Genomic DNA, 8,053 nt, shown 5'->3' with positions numbered 1-8,053 from the left:
AGCTAGCCTCTTCAGAGTGTGTCATCATGTGTAGTTGCATATTGAGTCAATTACCCCTGTGGTGCTTGAACTTAGCGCAAATGGTCGCAAATGGTCGCTTTAGTGCAAGAACTTGGGTATACAACTATACATTGAAGTGTTTCAGTACATATCAACTCGCCTCGTCAGAGTGTGTCATGTCAGAGTGTGTCATCATGTGTAGTTGTGTATTGAGTCAATTACACCTATGGTGCTTGAATTTGACGCAGATGATCGCTTTACCTGTAGAACTTGCGGTATACATTGAAGTGTTCCAGTACATACCAGCTAGCCTCTTCAGAGTGTGTCATCATGTGCAGTTGCATATTGAGTCAATTACCCCGGTGGTGCTTGAACATGGCGCAGATAGTCGCTTTAGTGCTAAAACTTAGGTATACAACTATACATTGAAGTGTTCAAGTACATATCTACTAGCCTCTTCAAAGTGTGCCATCATATGTAGTTACATATTGAGTCAATTACACCGATAGTGCTTGAACTTGGCACAAATGGTCACTTTCATGCTAGAACTTGTGGTACACATTGAAGTGTTCTAGCACATTTTCCATGCAAGGTAGTGCGAACACGCGGCTTGCAATGAACACGGGCACAGGCTAGCCAACCAAACAAATGGCCTTTGATGTGCAAAGTGGTGCTTGTGAGATCACCTCCCTCCCCGCACCGCCCCTCTCGGGCAACTCGGGGCTGATCTCCCCCTCCCATCGGTGTAACCCTCCCTCCTTGCAGCCACAGGAGGCTGGCGCTGGGCAAGCCCGCAGCGCAACCAGGGACTGTGGTGATGGGGCTTGTGCTGCTCCTGCCCAACGGCAAAGAGCCATGAATCTTGCGCAGCGGCCCCTTCGACGAGGCCCCCTGTTTGGCGACAAGTGACTGGGATGGCGTGGTGCTTCGTGGCCTAGTCGGGCAACCGACCGACCACTGGTGGATTGGAGCCATGGCGTGGCTGCCCCGGTGGCCGACGGTGCCAGATCTAGCACCTGCTTGTCTTCCCTTCTCGGTGTACTTCCCTCCTATCTGGATCTTGGCCGCGCTAGCTGGCTGGCCAGTCCTCAGGCTGTGTGGGTGGAGCTAGGGTGGGGATCTAGATCAGGAGAAATCCCTAGTTGTCTCACCGGTTTTCTTCATGGAGACATTTTTCGACGATATCCTCAATGTTCTTAGGGAACTTTTTCATCTTTCGACGGTGCGGCGCCTTATGATCCGTGCAAGGAGGTTGTGGCCTCCTTCGGAGATGGAGTTGGATGGATGTGTCGTGCCGATGCCCTTTATGTTTGGTAATGGCATGCCTTGACGGTGCATCTTCATTTCCTCTCCAATGTCGGCATGCTTCCTTGTTCCATGTCCAGTCGCCGTACAGGACCTCGATGTCTTCAAGTATGTGTTTATGTGTATATACTTCATGTGTGAAGTGTGAGGCTTAGTAAATTGCTTTCCAGTGCCTCTGTATTGTTGTGTTTTCTGATGTTGTTTTTTTATGTTGAATGTTGCTGCTATATCCTGGTTGATTGATAAGTAGTTTTGTTAATTCAAAGTTGGGCAAAGCTAGAGCCCTACATAGACTCGGTTGCGTCTTTTCACTAAAAGAATATGATAACTGGGTACACATTCTTTTTTTTTTGAAACGGGTACACATTCTTTATATCCTTGAACTCACAATATAAATCAAGAATTTAATTCAAAGAAAAAAGTAGCAGCTCCTGTTCGAACCACCAAACTAAGGCAATCAATCGGCCTACCCTACAACTCAAACTAGCACCATGCTGTGTCTCTACAGGGCAATAAACTGGATTTTACCTCTTTAACCAGAAGACTTTGATGTCTAAAAAAGATATTTACTTTTTATAGCAATAAAATTTAAGTTAGAATCCTCTCAATTTTTTAAGTTAGAATATTCTTGTTGTTACAAAGAATATATATATATATATATATATATATATATATATATATATATATATATATATATATATATATATATATATATTATGTTAGTATTCATCACCCAGGGTGCAGAATAGGTTATTCTTCATCCGAGGTAATCTTACGATCATTTCATAATTAAATTACGTTTGTAATTCAAATAGTTACATTCCTATTGATTCACTACGTAAAATTTGACATAAGATAATAAAAATATAGGTCATAAGACATGAAAATTTGCAGTTTATGTGTATTTTAGACTATGTTTTTACGTTTGTAATTTTACATAACATAAAATATTTTTATAGCGATTATATATTTTCTTACGGTTTCTTTTTGCGTCGGAAATAAGAAAAAACTTACGAAACGTAAAATTACGGTGCATTGATGGTAAAATAAAGGGGGTGAAGAATAACTATTCCTCACCCAGTGTTGCTATTCATCACCCAGGGTGCAGAATAATTTGTTCTTCATCCGAGGTAATCTTACGATCGCTTCATAAACAAATTACGTTTGGAATACAAATAGTTACATTCATATTGATTCACTACATAAAATTTGGTATAAGAAAACAAAAAATAGGTTATAAGACCAAAAATATCGTATTTTTATGTATGTTTTTACGTTTGTAACTTTACATAACATAAAATATTTTTGACGGCGAGTATATATTTTCTTACGTTCTCTTTTTACGTATGAAATAGGACAAAATTTACGAAACCTAAAAATACGATGTATTGACGTCAAAATAGAGAGGGGGTGAATAATAGCGCGACCCTATATATATAATGGTTGTATACTTCTGAGTGTACGTACTCCCGCTCCTCATATACCACATAGATGAATCTTTTATACCTCTTTATTATTTTTAATATACTTAATTATTAACTACTAGATATCTTAAAATGGTTTTAATGAAAAAAAATATGTGAGTCTACATATTTTTAAAGGTTTACATATATACTGATTTGTTCGTATGTGAAAAAAGGTATATTACAAAAAGTACGTCAAAAATGATATTTTTTTTCCATAAAACTCGTATTGGGGTATCCTAGAATATTTAATGAAGTATATTGAGAATGGTAAAGAGGTATAATTAATGTAACTATTTGAATTTCAAACGTAATTTAATTATGAAATGATCGTAAGATTACCTCGGGTGAAGAATAATCTATTCTGCACCCTGGGTGATGAATAGTAATATTTTATATATATATATATATATATATATATATATATATATATACATACATAAACACTATTCTGATCACAACATGAACTTCCCGAGTAACGCGCCTGACCTTCCCCGAGTACAAGGTTAAACTTCAGCTAAAAGGTGTCCAAATGGGGCTTGCGATATACCGTTGAAAAGCTATGGACATCAGTGTCATGACCCAAGTTAAATTTTTGGCAAAATGTAAGCGCTTTAAGAGCAGTTTTGAAAACCGTTTTTTCTTCATACAAAAAACGTGAATCGTATTTTCGATCACATTTTTAAACCGTTTATTGGAATGATGCAAATAATATGGCGTTGGGAAGCTGCTGCAAAACCACTCCTTCCATATGTTGAAAGTTTTCTCTAATTTCCTACGGTTAAAGAGTAATTCGGAAAATCGTAGAATTTCGTAAACCGAACAGCCGAGTTCGTTTTTTTGATGTCATTTCTAAATGGCTAATCCCATTGAGGCAAATAATATGGCATTGGAAAGCTTATGAAAATGCGCTACTTTTTCATGTTAAAAGTTTTTTTTTCTAATTTTGAACAGTTTAAAAGTAATTTAGAAAACGGTACAACTTCCACCGAGTTCGTATTTTTGAGCTAATTTTTTAACTGCACGTCCAAATGCAGCAAATGATATGGCGTTGGAAAGCTTGAAGAAATGCAAAACTTTTTTGTATATATTGTTTCTCCTAATTCATTACGGTTTTATGTCAGTTTTGAAAATGGCTAAAAACGTATTTTTGCCGTAATTTATACAAACTTTATCGGAATGGGGCAAATAATATACCGCTGAAAAGCTATGGAAAATTTAAAAACTTTTTCATGTTGATGGTTTTCTCTGATTCCTAGCCGTTTTCAAGTAATTATGAAAATGGCGAGATCATTCGTTCTGCTTTTATCGCGAAACAGATTCTTCGAAAATGCACCGCGTGAAGAACCTGAACTTCTCGGCGCTTGTACCTGAACTTCACTATGTTTTTCATGTGCTTTTTTTGCCCGTAGCTCTCTATCCACTGCTCGTAGCTCTCCATCCACTCACCGGAATTGAGCAAGTGATATACCGATGGAAAGCTGCTGTAAACACGCAACTTTCCCGTGTTGATCGTTTTTTCATACTCGCGACAATTTTAAAAGTTTTTCATCTCAAATTCATTCACTATAGTAGTCGAACTTCCTGTTGTTTTCACGTTGAACTTCTGTGACGTATTTTCGTTTGTAATTTTCTCATTCATTCGTCAGTGTTACATAAATGATAGTATTTTTGTACAAACCTCTCTCACGATATTTTTTTAATTTTCTCCGACGAGGACTTGAACTTACACAAATGATATCCTGCTATTTTGAAGTAAATTAGAAAATGACGAGATCATAATTTCTGCCTTCATCGCGAATGGAAATGCACTGTGTGAAGTAGTTGAACTTCCCGGGGACGTCTGTTTGAACTTCACTCTGTTTATGATGTGATGTTTTTGCGTGTAACTCCCAAACCACTTACCGGAATTGAGAAAATGATATGCCGATGGAAAGTTGTTGCAAACACGCAACTTTTTCGTGTTGTTCAGTTTTTCATACTCGCGGCGGTTCAAAATATTTTTTTGAATGCGTAAAAATTTGTTTTAACGGTATACATAAAACTCTTAAACCATTCATCGGAATATAGCATATAATATACCATTGGAAAGCTTATGAATAGGAGCATCTTTTTCATGTAGACACACGTTACAAATTTTTATCGTTTAAGAGCAGTTTTATAAATGGAAAAAACAACGTTGTTTTTTGCCTGTTTTTTATATATAATTTATGGTCGGACGTCTCGCACTAGAGATCTTGAACTTCACCGGGGGAGCACGTGAACTTCTTGCAACAAACCTTTTAACCTTTTTGTTTTCTACTCTTAGATTACTATCTAAAATGCATTCCTTGCAGTATTGAACTTCTCGTTGTTTCACCTTGAACTTCTGTCACGTTTTTTGTTCAACCTCTCTCACAAGATTTTTGAACTTTCTCGGGCCGAGCACTTGAACTTCTAGTAACAAAACTTTCGGCCCTGGATTTTTGATTCTTTTTTTGCATACAGATGCACACTGTGTAGTACGTGAACTTCTGGCAGTTATCAATCTGAACTTCTCTCGGTTACGTGAAAATATCTGAGTTTTTATGAATATTAATCTGAATTTTCTTAATCTTTTTTATGAATTCTCAAGCGCTCTATTTCTAAAAGTTGAACTTCTTGTTATTTTATTTTTGAACTTCTTGTTTCCATTATTTAACAATGTGGGAAATCTGAGTTTTCTATAATCATCGAACTTCTCCATCTTTTTAATATGGACTTCCTGGTTTTATTTCTTACTTATTTTTTATGAATTTTTTAAGCGCTCTATTTTTAAAAGTTGAACTTCTTGTTTTTTTATTTTTGAAATTCTTGTTTCCATTCTTAAATAATGAGGAAATCCGAGTTTTCTATAATCATCGGACTTCTCCATCTTTTTAATATGGACTTCCTAGTTTTATTTATTAATCTTTTTATGAATTTTGAAGCGCTCTAGTTTTAAAAGTTGACCTTCTTGTTATTTTTTTGAACTTCTTATTTCCACTCTTTAATAACGAGAAAATTCTGAGTTTTCTATAATCATCGAACTTCTCCATCTTTTTAATATGGACTTCCTGGTTTTTTAACAAACGAGAAAGTAGTGCCTTAGCTTAGCTTTATTTTTTTAATCACATACGAGAAAGTAGTGCCTTAGCTTAGCTTTGTTTTTTTAATCACATACGAGAATTTCTTTAGAAATAGGGAAAATATATTTCTTTATATAGACATCGAACTAATGTGTCATTGAAATTTGAGTTACATCACGGTATTTTTTCATGATCTCCTAGGAAATCAGAAAATGTATGCTTCAATACACATTTATCATTTTTTTTAATTGCAATAGTTTTAGTATGCGTGAACATGTGCATATTTTTACATTCCAAACTTGCCATGTGATTTCCATGTGAACTACAAAAAGAAATTGATTGGAATTTGTTTTTCTCATTTTATGTAAAATTAAAGGCAACAAAATCACACCGCACACACTTTTGCGCTTGCTTGTACATCCTGCATGCATTCGAGAACAAAACTGGGTTGCAAACATATGTCATTTATTTGTCCAATTTTTTAATAGAAAACCACAATCATCTAACTGAAGCACCATCTGTCGCATCCATATAATGAACTCATGTTTTTATTGTCATCTCAACTATGCAAATGTATGCACTAGAACTTCTTTAAATAACATGTTGACACGTGCATAGACAAACAACACCCAAGTGCCGCAAATTTCACCCATCTACTGTAGCACAATAAACATCATTTTCTTTCTTTTCTTCTATTCATGTGACTTCCTCGCGCAACTTTAGATACAAAAAAATGAAACAATATGAACCGGGCTCCTCTTAGCCTTTTTTTGTTATGAACAATAGAATTGAAAGATGTAAGTTTAGAACTGGTCCGTGTGCACATGATAATAAAATGTATCTCTTTTCTGCGAACCAAATGTTTATTTATTCACCCTGTAGTAACATGTGTCCTTATCCTGTCGTACACCACACATTTCTTATCCACAACACGAGGCTCTTTGACCCTTTTACATTCTTCTTATTTTCTGTCTTTTGCCATCTTTTCTTGGCACACCCGAATTGGTAGCAAGTTCAGAAAAAGAAAAATATAAAAAGGGAGATGGCGCACAACTATTTTGGAGATGCGCCAGGGAAGCCGCCGAGCGCTGTGCACGGTAGCAGGACAGGCTCAACGGAAGGTCGGAGAGTGGACCAAGGGAAGGTCGCTGGTGGAGAGTGAATATGGATTAGCAGTATAGGTCCCAGGTGACTAGAGCCATCTCCTTCCTGCTGCCAGGTCCAAGTTGCTGCGGAAGGCCGAAGCTACGGCGACATGGAAGCCTCTATGATGGGGCATGGAGCACCGGGAGTGAGAATGCACAAATCATGCGGGCAGCAGAACATACACCTGAATTAAAAATTGCACTGTCTTGCAACATCTCCCAGCCTGAACTAAAATCCCCTTTGGACTGTTGGGTTTCTTCTTCTGCTGGAGCAGCTGCTCGGGGACGGGCGGTGCAGGAGCTACCAGCAGTAGTGGGGCGACTAGTGCATCATCGAGATGTCAGAGGCGGTGGGTTGGGGCTCATGGGTGCACAGGAGATAGTGAATCCACGAGCATGTGCATAGTAGCGCTGGTGAGCAGGTGTGAAACATGGCCTGGTGCGCCATCTAGAGCTCGGCGACGGCACAAGGGATCCACTGCCGACGACCATGGCAACAACCTAGAGAATATACAGGCATGAAGATCACATCACAGGCCTAGGGAAGGTCGCCGGTTAGGCCTTGGGCAGGTCGCCGAGTGTGCTGCGGGAGGCCCACGGCCACCACCTGGATGGACTTCTCGCGCATGAGGCGTTGGATTGCTCGCTCGATATAGATTGCCGGGCCGCCGGCGCAAGCATGGCTAGATGCAAAACAGCGAGGAGGCACGGGTGGGGCGGAGTCGAGAGGCCGCACCCATAGCAGTTGGCGGCCTTCCTCGTCCACGGCGAGCACCTGGATGACCCCGATCCAGATCCTCATTGGGGAAGAACTAGGGGACAAGCGGTGCAACATGGGGATGATGGAGCAGCGTTGGCCGGTGGTGGTCGGGAGGCCTGACGGGGCAGCTATGCGCCACGGGGTAGGACGACGGCGCGCTGGGAGGATGGGAGGCGGTGCGCCGCGGGGTGGGGCACGATAGGAGGCCGGGATGCGGCGCGATCCGGGGAGGGCGGCTGCGGTGGCGGGGCGATTTGGGAGGGGCGGCGGCGGCGGTGGGGCGGGGTGGTGGTG

The sequence above is a fragment of the Triticum dicoccoides genome, chromosome 6A, assembly GCF_002162155.2.
Source record: "Triticum dicoccoides isolate Atlit2015 ecotype Zavitan chromosome 6A, WEW_v2.0, whole genome shotgun sequence".
Lineage (NCBI taxonomy): Eukaryota > Viridiplantae > Streptophyta > Magnoliopsida > Poales > Poaceae > Triticum > Triticum dicoccoides.
This window is presented reverse-complemented; position numbering follows the sequence as displayed.